The sequence below is a fragment of the Mus pahari genome, chromosome 3, assembly GCF_900095145.1.
Source record: "Mus pahari chromosome 3, PAHARI_EIJ_v1.1, whole genome shotgun sequence".
Taxonomy (NCBI): Eukaryota; Metazoa; Chordata; class Mammalia; order Rodentia; family Muridae; genus Mus; species Mus pahari.
The window spans coordinates 53826941-53839705 of record NC_034592.1 but is presented as its reverse complement, the minus strand read 5'-3'; the positions used below and the strand labels follow the sequence as shown (position 1 = coordinate 53839705).

General features: G+C 36.6%; 1 protein-coding gene across 6 annotated transcripts in view; it reads right to left on the bottom strand.

Moving 5' to 3' along the window:
* The window catches only part of B3galt1 (beta-1,3-galactosyltransferase 1), a 548045-nt gene that overhangs the window by 373897 nt on the left and 161383 nt on the right, over positions 1 to 12765 (bottom strand). The window lies entirely within an intron of this gene.

The window sequence follows — 12765 nt, the reverse complement described above, 5'->3', positions numbered from 1 at the left end:
AGGAGAGGAGGGGAGAGGGAGGAGAGGAGAGGAAAGGAGAGGGGAGGGGAGGGCCAGAGAGGGGACTGGAGGGGAAGGGAGGGGAGGGGAGAGGAGAGGGAGGAAAGAAGAGATTATGGAGGGTGAAAGAGGGGAAGAAGGAATTGAGGAAGGAAGAAAAGAAGGTCATATATCTATTGAAGCTTTGATCTCTTAGGTGTGCATTAAAGCAGTGGTTCTCAACCTTCCTAAAGCTGTGATACTTTAACACAGTTCCTCATGTTGTGGTGGCCACAAAATTATTTTCGTTGCTACCTCATAACTGTAATTTGATTACTGCTATGAATTTTAATGTAAACATTTGTACTTTCCAATACTCTTAGGTGACTCACATGTGGAGAACTACTGCATTAGACAAACATTTTCTTCTATAAAGTTCTTGGGGCACTTGTCTCAGTTCTTAGAAATCATCCAGCTGTGTGAATCATGTTCATAGCTACAAGGGCTACATCTTCCTTTAAGTTTAGGTGGTCATTGTATGTACTTCTATGAGTTTTTACAGGAAAATTCTGAACGGGTAGCTAAATTGAAGGGACTTCTTTTAAACAGGAACAGATTCCCTAGTTTCCATAGAAATAGAGAGGTCATAGGCCCTATGAGGGCTGCATAGTCTTCTCAACTATATTGAAGTTATATGAAAAGACTTTGGAATGTACCAGAACAACACCAGGCCTCTTCACTGAAAAATGAGACGTGACTCCACACTGTTTTCAAGTTTTATGAAAGACTGATTGCCATTAACTTTACAATTGATTGAATTATACATAAAAGGTAGCAATTAAAGTGAAGCTTATCCATCAAGATGTGAAACCTTTCTTGTGGAAGGACAATTGCTGCTGCTGTTGGTGGTGGTGGTTGGTTTTCCCTTCTCACACTTTAGGTAGTAAATCTGAGCTTACATATACATTTAGATATTTAGATTGATTTCAACATTTTTTTCCTTTGATGATATTAAGCCATAGTCATAAATTGTAGTTTGCTTTTTTTTTGGGGGGGGGGAGTTTGACATGATTTTAATTGAAATAGAATCATATAACTTTCCTCTTACAAGCCTGTACTGGTTAGTTTTGTGTCAACTTGACACAGCTGGAGTTATCACAGAGAAAGGAGCTTCAGTTGGAGAAGTGCTTCCCTGAGATCCAGCTGTAAGGCATTTTCTCAATTAGTGATCAAGGAGGGAGGTTCCCTTGTGGGTGGGACCATCTCTGGGCTGGTAGTCTTGGGTTCTGTAAGAGAGCAGGCTGAGCAAGCCAGGGGAGGCAAGCCAGTAAGTAACATCCCTCCATGGCTTCTGCATCAGCTCCTTCTTTCTGACCTGCTTGAGTTCCAGTCCTGCATCCTTTGGTGATGAACAGCAGTATGGAAATGTAAGCCGAATAAACCCTTTCCTCCCCAACTTGCTTCTTGGTCATGATGTTTGTGCAGGAATAGAAACCCTGACTAAGACAAAGCCTCTCCCTTGAACCCCTCTCCCATTCTCAAGTTGAAAGCCAATTTTTGTTTTATTATTATTGTTGTGGAAATATATGCATGCATAAATATTTATGCACAAATACATATAATACTTGCTGAATTCAATTTCTTTGTTTCTTATGCAACCATTTCTCTTTCCTCTCACCTTTTCATTTATCAACAGGATGCAATGTAAACTAGGCTGGTATGCATGGCCAATGACGTGAACTCCTTCCACTTCCACAGTCCAATTATTAAGTGTGCACCACCATACCTGGCTTTCACGGAAACTCTTCTAATCTAACTTTATAAAATACACATCGCTTTGAGTTCCATATTGTCTTTCTAAAAATGCTTCCTAATACTTTGTTGAAGTAAAAACTTATTTTAATATATATGCTCCAATCATGAATCTGATTTTTTTCTGAAATTTACTTTTTCCATTTTATGTTTAAAATTTCCTTTATTATTTAATTACAACCTACTGTGTGAATTCAGCATTTGTGTTTATAATCATTTTGACACTAAGAAATATACATGGAGATAGAAATACGAAGGTTGTCACCAAGAGGGGCTGTACTCAACAGAATTGTAATATTACAGCATATTGATTTATAATTCTTTTCATAAAAGGTATGAACACAAGACATTAATATCTGACTTTATATTTATGTATTTAAAAATAATATTGTAATAGAACTTATTTAACTCTGGGGTTCAGTGAAAAAGTCGAACTTGTTTTTTAATCCTTAAAGACTGCATCCATTGGACAAGTTTGAGAAATACTATTAACAGTATGCATTTATGAAAGTTAAGTCTCTAAAATATAAAATATCATGTCTAAAACAGTTACGCCACTTGACCCTCACTATAAATTTAATTATTATTATTATTGATATTATTATTATTATTATTAGGCCTTTATAAATAGCCCAGACATGCCTTGAACTCACTGCTTACCCTGAATGTCATAGAACTTGCTATGACTCTCCTACATCAGCTTCCAGAGTGCTGGCATCAAAATTTTTGCCACCATTCTCATCTCATTATCATCTTTAATTCATGCTGCCTTTCCATAGATCATTTACTGAGCATGAAGGAGGCTCAGAATAGACATCATGAATCTGACAACCTAGCCCTAATGGAGCTTTGAAAACTTTCCTGTACAACTGTAAAATACTATCAATCTCTTCAGCCTCCAATATGTCATTCATTTGAATTGGGTAACAGAGTCGGGCTTTGAGAATATTTTATTAAAGGAGGACTACATAGGTAAACGGATTTATGCTGCATCCTACTTTATAAACAAAACAAAACAAAAATAACAAAAACATCTCTTGGAAATGTTAGTTAAAAATATTTGTTTTCCTGTGTACTAACCACTTAAAAGACTTTTATCTTAGAAAACACATCTATTGAGAAGATTCTGTGGAGTATATGTGCCATAGAATATTTGCTTTAGTGGTAGGGAAAGACAGAAAACACATGTGTAACAGACAAAACATGTAGGATGATTGCAAGTTTGCCTAACAATTGCTTAGATATCCCTCAAGTCAGAAAAGAATTCTTAGAATTTATTGCCAGCATTTAGCAGAGAAGATACCTTTCCAGCATTCCCTCTTACCTCTCACTAGTGCTTGGCTCACAGCTGCAGACACATAAGCAAAAGCTGGGTGTGCTGTGACTAACCTGATTGGATTCAGAAAGCAAGCTTGTGTTGAAAGATTTTGGAAAAGCAAGCTCACTGATACTGTGCAGAGCTTTATAATAGGAAAAACACTCCTGACTTCATTGGGTTTTTAACCAGGGAACATTATTCAAGCTAGAGTACAGATACACATGAATAGCACACTTAATATTTTGCTTTTAATTTTAGTATATTGAAACAGGCGAACAGATGAATAGACACAGCTTTCATTCTATTCCACTTTAGATTTTGCTACACATAAGAGAATTTCCTTGTGAAAACAAGGCCTCTGTCTTCTGTTTCTTTTACTTAAAAATTTCTCCCATACTTAAGTAGCAAAGAGCAATTCCTTTATGCTGCAAGGTATGGTTGAGTCAGAAAAAAAACTGAAGAACCAGATCTGGGACTTCGAGCAATTAATTTGACCTGTGTAAATAAGTCATCAGTGCAGACAACAGCATTATAAACCATGTCTTGAACTGAAAGTACCTCCTGCTACAGAGAAAAACACTCCTAAGGAGCCAAATCTCAGAGAAAATGGAACAAGGGTTTAGTCAACAAAGAAAGTAGAAACAGTAAGTGTGCAGTGCAGTTTCCCTGAAGAATGCAAGACAGAGAAGTGCAAAACATGAACAGAAACCAAAAGGATGGAGACAAGAGGAGTGGCCTTGTGCTAGAAATCTTCTGTGGAGCTGAAACTCTCACTGGGGATGTGGAGGACAGACACCTCCACAACCAGTCAGCAACTTCACCAAGGACACAGCCTCTGCCTGCTCTGAAACTTGAGAGGAAAAACAAAACAAAACAAAATAACAAAGGTGTCTAGAGAAGGACAAAAATGGGTTCTTCCAGTCAGATGTTCTGTGTATCCAAAAATTAGAGGGAACAGTTTCCCATGACCACTTGCTGGAGAACAAAGGCTGCCTATGAATCTAGGATCAGCAAACTCCAGTTTAATGAGTTGATTCCTAGGCTGAACACAGCAGCAGGCTAGCCAATCTCAGCAAGGGAGGACATAGTGGTAACCCACTAAAACTAAAGGGTTCAAAGAAGCTCAGTAAAGCACATGTACCAGTACCTGATCTGCTTTTCTTACACCTCCGTTTTTGTCATAAAGTGTTTTGAACAAAGGCTAATACTTAAAAATTTATATTCTCTAGTGACAATATGTAATTTCACATTTAAATAAATAGTAAATAAGAGAGGAAACTATTTTATAGTTACTTGATCACCAACATTTAACATAATAACTGACTTAAAATATCCGTGGATATTTGTGAATAAGTAACTAAAGAAAGAATATTAGTGGCTAGGTTATATCATCAACAACAATAATAAAAGTAGCTAATAATAATAATAACTAATATTTTTTAATACCTTGTGAGTAATAGTCATTTTCCTGTATTGCATATTTTATTCTTACTTATCAATATTGTAGGTATGTAATACCTTTAATTTTAGTTTGTAATACGTGTTAAAGGAGCTACTGATCTCCTCAACCTGAAGTTATTAAACAGAATATGTGAGACTGCAAAGTTTACATTTTATAATATGTAGATTCTGAATATCAATTTAGAAAGTTGCGTTTGAACTGTGAATGAAGAAACTCTGGAGTTCGATCTATACTATCATTGATTTGTATTTGTCTTTTATCATCTTTATTCTTATTCCCTCATTTGGCCTCCTAGATGAGCAAACCTGGAAGGAAACGGTTAGATTACAAGGTCTAATCAGTTCTTTGACAACTGGTCAAATAGACTCACTCATTCAGTGAGAGAGAGAAAGCAACTATCTTATTGTTTAAGTGGGGAAAGAAAATTCTTCATGTTCTCCTTTCATAGTCAGAGGTGTTTTTTTTTTTTCCTTGATATCTTTGTTCACTTTAGTAATAATTAAATAAATTAAATATGCTTCGGGAATATGAAGACTGAAAAAATAGGAGACTAGAACTCATGTTGACTTTATAACTGGAAAAGAAACTTTGCTTGAGGGCATAATATTATAAGCTGCCTACACACTACATTTGAAACAAAACAACAGTAAATTTTGCTGAATATGTCAGTCTTGAAGAAACTGTTTAGGATACAAATATTACTTTACTTCTCATGCAGGTTAGAGTATTTTTTTTCCTGGCTCCAGCTTCATCTCAAAAGAGGAATATCAGTTGGGAAAGTATCCTATCCAATTGCCTACAGGCAAGTCTGTGGGGCATTTCCTTGAGTACCTGATTGCTGAGGGGCAGCCCGGACCTTAGTTCAGTGCCACCTCTGGGCAGATTGCCCTGTGGGAAAAGAAAGCAGGCTTAGCTACCCATGAGGAGCAAGCCAGTGAGCAGCATTCCTCCAGGAACTCTGTTTCCTTCCTGCCTCCAGGATTTTCTTTTTTTTTTGTCTTGACTTTTCCTCATGATGGACTGCAATCCTGCAAATAAACCATTTCTACCTACATTGCTTTGTTCATGAGTATCTCAGCAACAGAAAGCACACTAAGATGCCTGTCCTCTAAGTATATCATGGCAAAGTAGATTTTCAGAGTTTGAGCGATCTGTTTTGCACACAATCTCCATAATCTATATTCTGGTTTTGTGATAACTTGCGCAGCACCTAAGGCATAATAAAAGATGAGCACTGTTTAAAATAAGAGAGACATATTAAAGGCCACTCACACATTGGTAGCTCTTCAAAGTGTGCTTGGTTGTATTCTATTATCCCCCCGAAATGACAGGAGTGGACAAACCAATGGACTCAACCCTGATGAGTCAATGGAATGAGTATGAGGAGAAATAGTATCTTTGAAATGTCAAAGAGTTGCAACAACTGCCCATTCTTTAAAGCTATTAGACACCATGCCACATTGACAAATGACTCTAATAGTTTCTGTGCTGTGGTCATCATAGCAGAATTGGTAATGCATTCTTATTCTGTTAGACAGGCACTTCTGGTGACATTATGTGCACATAAAACGGTCTAGTAACTTATGACTGGTATAAAACAAAGGCAATATATTCCAGACTTCAGGAAAATGTTTCTTTCTAACTCACTTTCACATTATTGCAGCTTCTTATGATATAACCCTTCCCAGTCTTTCACCTAATCCTGCCAATTCACTCTTAACATTTCTGAAACTTACAACAGTTATTAGTGTAAAAAAAAATCCCAGGAGTCACTGATCTCTACATCACTCAAAATGCTCAGTGGGAGTAACATGTGCACAACCATGTGCATGTTGAGGATACACAGAATGGAAGCTGAATGTGTGCCACCACATCCCAAAGATGCCACTTCCTTCTTTATATCTACTTGGACTTGTCACTTGACTTTGTTTGTGCTTATTTAGTTTGATTTTAGCATCTGCAACATTTATTTCTTCCATTTCAACAGTCTGGAAATCCAAGATGAATGTATGGCAGATTTAGTGTCTGGTAAAGGTTTCTGATTTATAGGCAGTGTGTTCTTGCTGTGCAGTCACACAGCTACCATGTCCTTTAAGTCACTTACAATTTATACCCTCTTTATCCTTTGCCCAAAGGTTAAACTGTCAAATTCCTTCCTCTGAAGAGGGATTTAAGCCATTCCAAAATGCAAAAGTATGCATGCTTCCAAGTGGGAGGACTCTCAGACAAGCAAAAGAGACATGACAGTGCCTCAGCTTTTACCCAACAAAAAGACTTGACAGTACATTAGAAAATTCATACTCAACAAAAACAACAAAAAGACCTAACAATGTCTTAGGTTTTAAACCTTACTTTGAGGGAACTATTTGGAAACTTTGATGACTCTGAAATCTTGAATAATTAATGAAGTTATTAACATCATCAAGCAGTCTGAAAGCAATTGGCCAGTCTGTTCTTCTCAACATCTACAGATAGAATTATTATTACAATATGGCTAAGAGGAAGTCATTTGGAATCTAGACAATGTTTGTTTGTTTTCAATTCTTCTCATTTGTGGTGATCCCACTGTATTCCTGGTTTCTTTACTCTCTTTAGATTTCTCAACATCTACAGATAGAATTATTATTACAATATGGCTAAGAGGAAGTCATTTGGAATCTAGACAATGTTTGTTTGTTTTCAATTCTTCTCATTTGTGGTGATCCCACTGTATTCCTGGTTTCTTTACTCTCTTTAGATTTCTTGTATTTAATGTTGTCTTATACATCAATTACTTAAGTTTATTTAAAAAAATATTAAGACATGTATTACCACAGTGAGAGTTGAAGAGAATGGAGAATTCAATTTTATTTATAAAGAAATGTTATATTTTTCAAAGGGTAAATACATAGCTTCTTGGAGCATTTTGTTTGTTTATTTTAGATATATCCCCTAAAAGGAAAACTATAAGCTTATAAGGCTTGGTTTGTATTGTTCAGTAGTAAGAATTTCAGAAATGATTGCAGTTGGAAGTCCCTAAACTGAAATGTTACTTAAAGGCACACTTTAGTGTACACTATATGAGATTTTCCTGAACTCCAAACTGTAAAAGTAATAAATTCCCAAAACAGTATTCAGCACTTTTTAGTTGTCTGAATTTAGCCAAGACTAATGGAGATAAATGTATAGAGTGGTCTCTTTAAATTTTATGCACTGTTAAAAGGACACAGGACAACTACATCAATGATGAGCGTTGTTCGGTCCTCTTATCATCAGAAGTTATTCTAGATTTATTTATACCTCTCCCAATTCATATATTTAAATATGAACACAAGACTATAGAGGGTGAACCTGTCTGGAAATAATATTAGTATAGACATTATTAATTAAGAAGTCATCACACTTCTTATGGAGGTTATGTGGTTAGGCTTCCAACCCAGTATTACTTGTATCTGAGTGAGAAAGAGTGATGTGGACTCATACATACATACAGCTGGAATGAACACCACACAGGAAACAATGAAAGAAACAAGTAGGATAAGCAGCAGCTTCCAATGAGCTCCATACAGTTGCTGAGAAGCACTAGGAACCAGGGGAAAGGGTTTCCATAGTTACCATGGACTCTCCTTCACATCCCTCAGAAGAAAATCATCTGGCCTTTTATGATTTGTGCTTTTACTCACATGGTAGAAAAGTGTATTTTCATCATTTGAAACCCTAAGATTTTGGCATTTTATGATCTGATTTCTAGCAAAGAAATTTCATTGGTTTATAATGATACACAAAAACCCGATTTAATATTTACAGTGCAGAGCAGGCATATTAAGTAGTTATTATGACATGATAAAAAATGTAATCATCTGTACATAAGAACTGAATTGCCAATTCAAATGTTTGTTTATTTGTTAGTTTTTTTGTAGAATCATTATAGAATCACCTTGATGTGCCAGCTTAGGAGCAAACTAGACTTTGAATAATTTTCATTTTAAAACTTGGGTGAAAGTTGTATCGGATTTTAGTAATCTGCCAAATGGTGACCATGGGAACTTATAATGTAACTTCAAGATGTAAGTACTACTGACAACTTTCTTCGCTTGTACCACTGATTCTATATCAGAGATAAGTGAAATCATGCAAACATGATTTACTAGGATTCAGTCTCACGGAACACTGGGATTGCTATCTTTTAAGCAGAAAGACATTGATGTATGTCAAATGTCAGATTAACAAAGAATGAGCCACTGTAAATAACAGGTACACGAACTACCCCTCTACAAGGTACTACTTAACTCTAGCCCTGGTATGGAAGTGACAGTACAGTTCAGTTATAACACAACTAGTCTCACACAGCTGGACAGATGTTTATAATGATGACACAATTTCTAGACCAGAGTTTTGAAACAAATTAATGATGAGAGGAAAAGCAGATGAAATAGGCAAAATGTATTAGAAATGTTCTACATGGCCCAATCTAGATTTTCTCGTGTTAGCAATTTCTATGCCCTTGTCATTGAGAGGTCAAATGACTTAGGGGGCAAACTTGGTAATTCTATATAAAAAAAAGTCAAAATGATATTGGGATTATGAATTCATTGGTAGATTAGATGTTTTTCATCATCCAATGGTGTCATGCATGGGATCTTGTACTGAAATCTGCATTTCATAGAGACAAATACTTATCCTTCCTCGCAATGGCCAATATCAAGCCTCTAAAAGTCAAATCTAGTTAAGCCAATGTCCTGAATTTATGCCTCTGCTATTCTGGTAAACCACTTTCTGACCCAAGGAAGGGTGCATTTGACTTTCTGTCTCTTATATGGTTCAGTACCAGGACATCAACCAAGGGTTGAGGATATTTATTTATGACTCTACATTATTTCAGGGCAGTTAACTTCTTAAAACTATAAATGTGACACATACATTTAAAGAGCCATAATTTTTTAAAGTATCAAACTTCTTAATTTTAGTTACTCAGATCTTCATCCTAAATTATCCTGAGACAGCTCTCCCAACCACAGGTCACACACTTAATCTATTTCTTAGTTCACTATCATTCCTAACAAGGAGCTGATCAGCTAAAGGTGCATTGTCTGAGAAGGAAGGGGCAGGAAGGAACTAAGAGCATCACCTATGGCAATTCAGAGCCACTTTTTGGTGAGAAGGTGCATCCATATTTTTAAAGACACATTATCAGAAAGCCCAAGAAAAAAACTACCTAATGGGGTATGGTGATAACCTCTCACCATTAATCCACTTCCCCATGATTCTTACAATATTATTCTTATAGTGATGTATAAACTCACTCTTTTCAAATCTGTATCCCTTAGAGTATGAGATTGGTCAAATTAGGGACTCTTCCTCCTCAATGACAAGCACATGTCACCAGCTAATATGCAAAGGAGTGAAGTACATTCACTGTGTATTTCCAAGGTATCTTACTTTTTCTCGATTTAAAAAAATATAAACATGAATATTGGGCATTTGGCACTCTAGTTTACAGAAAAATACATAGAAAAATCATTCAATAAATGCATCTGGTCAAAATAATCAATCCACAAATTTGTACTTGAGGATCATAAGCTTCATCAAATAGATATGAAGGTCCTATGCAGAAGCCATTGCATATGTCTTAATAATAATAATGTAATAAACTTGTTGATTTGTTGTATAACCTACATACCAAAGTCAAGCTAAATTAGCATTACACAGCTTTAATGTTCCAAATGGAAAAAAGGATGCAATATTCTTTGACATTTTCATGAAACATGGGAAGGTCATTGAGGATGAATCCCCAAGTGTATGACAGTTTGTCATAAAGAATTTCAAGCCAATGAAAATCCTGGTATCACGCAGGTGCTTGCCATTTCTCACCACATTTCACATCACATTTGACAGCTCTGCTGCTCTGATGCTGCCAAATAAAGACTACATTCCTTTAAAAAGATGAAGAGCAGGGAAGACTCCAGTAAGCAGAGGAAGGGATGAGGCAGAGGCTCTGTGATAAGAAGACAAAGGAGACTGGTGCCCAACACAGTGTAGGAAAGGACAGGGGTGAGGCTTTTTTTTGGGGGGGGGGGTCTTTTTGACTATATAATCAATGATTTAAGCTTCATTCTGAAGTTTTATGGAGTCACTCATGATTCGACAGGGTATAAATCACAATGATAGACATCTTATATACTCAAAGGATAACCCTAAAATGAGGTCAGACTTACAGCAAACACTAGGTTAGGCTCATAGACTGGGAGTATGCTGGTGGAGGCAGGCGTGGCTTAGAAAGCACACTAAACCTCAAATGTCAGTCTTTGGCACAAGGATTGTTAGAAATACTAAAATTTCCTCCACAAATACTTTTATTCAAATCTTTCCAAGCATACAGATCAATGTAGCAGAACTAACTCAAAAAAAAAAAAAATGTTTATGTATGAATTCTAACTGGAAGTCCCATAACAGCATCTTATCAGCAACAACACGTAGATAGATGGTGATTGCTTAATTTGTGTATCCCTGGAAAACCTACATCCAGATGTATGGGAATAGCCTAGAAATATAAGTACTAATTATATTTAGGATCAACACACTAAAATTACCTAGTTAGCATATAGTCATTCATGAAAATGAGGTGATCTACAAAACCATTAGGGAGCCAGTAGCAGAGAGGAAATTCCTTACTACACATTTAAGAAGGCGGAGTTTACATGGCTTACCAGCACATTCTTTTCATACAGTGGTTCATAATATTACTGTGCCCTCCTATAGTCTATACAAAGGCTCCAGAACTCTGAATACTGAATCTAGCTACTATCCACATAGCTGGCAAGCATGAAAGAAAGGCCAGGCACAGTTATATAGGCGGGCGGGCTGTGTAATTTTAAGGCACTGTGAAATTTTCATTGAGGGAATGCACGAGTGAAGTATATAATTGATAGAAAAGCTAATGTTAGGTGTAGTGACTAATGTAGTAGGAAGCTTGTGATAATATGGGATAATCCTCTAAGTAATTGGAAAGCCTGCTCTGGCCCATTTCCATGAACAACCTTGCAGCTGGTTCACTCTAGGTGTTAGGAGTCCTATAGTTTTGATAGTAATCTACCCCAATTCCCTATCAGCTGGGTTTTCCCAAAGCTCATTATTTTTGACACAGGCTGCCAAAAATCTCAGTTTCTACATCTGCTCTTTTAAATCTTCAACTCCAAAAATCTATTTTTTTTTTTTTCATTTTCAGCGGGAATAATTTAGAGGATTGGGTTTGGTATATAGATTTTTCTTTCTTCTAGTTAACTTTGAAGGATAAAACATGCCATCTATAACAGGGTGACTAGTGTATAAGGCTGAATCTTCACCGAGTTTCCTTTCTATTTCTGTGGTAAAATGAATCCAATGCCAGTTTTTATTTGCAAATTGCGGAAATCTTTAATATGTGTTAATTAGCTTGCCAGTCTTGTTTAGAAATAGCAGTTCCCAAAGGCCTTCCCATGAAGAAGAAAGGGTTGCCTCGTTTTGTTTAGCCTGGATGCCGCTTACCTATTTTTAGCAGATCTTTTTTCACTTTTTCTCCTTGGACAGGATCAAGGAGCTAGAAGTATACGGCAATGAATCTCGCCCATCAGCCCACTCTTCTCCCAATTGCACAGCGATAACAAAATACCAAGTTGCCAGAAGCCACAGCGCCCCTTTCTAAGAGAATGATGGGACTCCTAAGAACAGTACCTCTAAGTGGCCCCACTACAATGGTGGTGTGAAAATGATCCATCCACATGGAGAAGTGGGTACCTCTTATGTTTTTAATTTTTCATTTTCTCAAGGTTTTCTGAAGTTCTTAAAAAAAAAAAAGCAACAAGCCCCCAGAAAGTACTATATAATCACAACGTACAGGTTGGGAGTGGTGGAAATAGCAATGTTGAAAAGTCTTCAACACAAATTGGATAGCTCATGTTTCTGTGCAATAGGTCAAGGGTGGGATGTGGAGATTATGGAGTAGGGCTGTTCTCAACCTGTAAAAATTGGTTTCAGTCACTCTGGTATGCTTCAACTGCAATTTAGATGGCAACAATAAAAAAAAAAATCAACTTAAAATCTATTATTCTTGTTAAAGCAACCCCAAAGCCCCTATTTAAATACTTTACTCTAGCCCACTGTATTGCATTAATTAACACACACACACACACACACACACACACACACACACACACACACACAGACACACACGTTATGA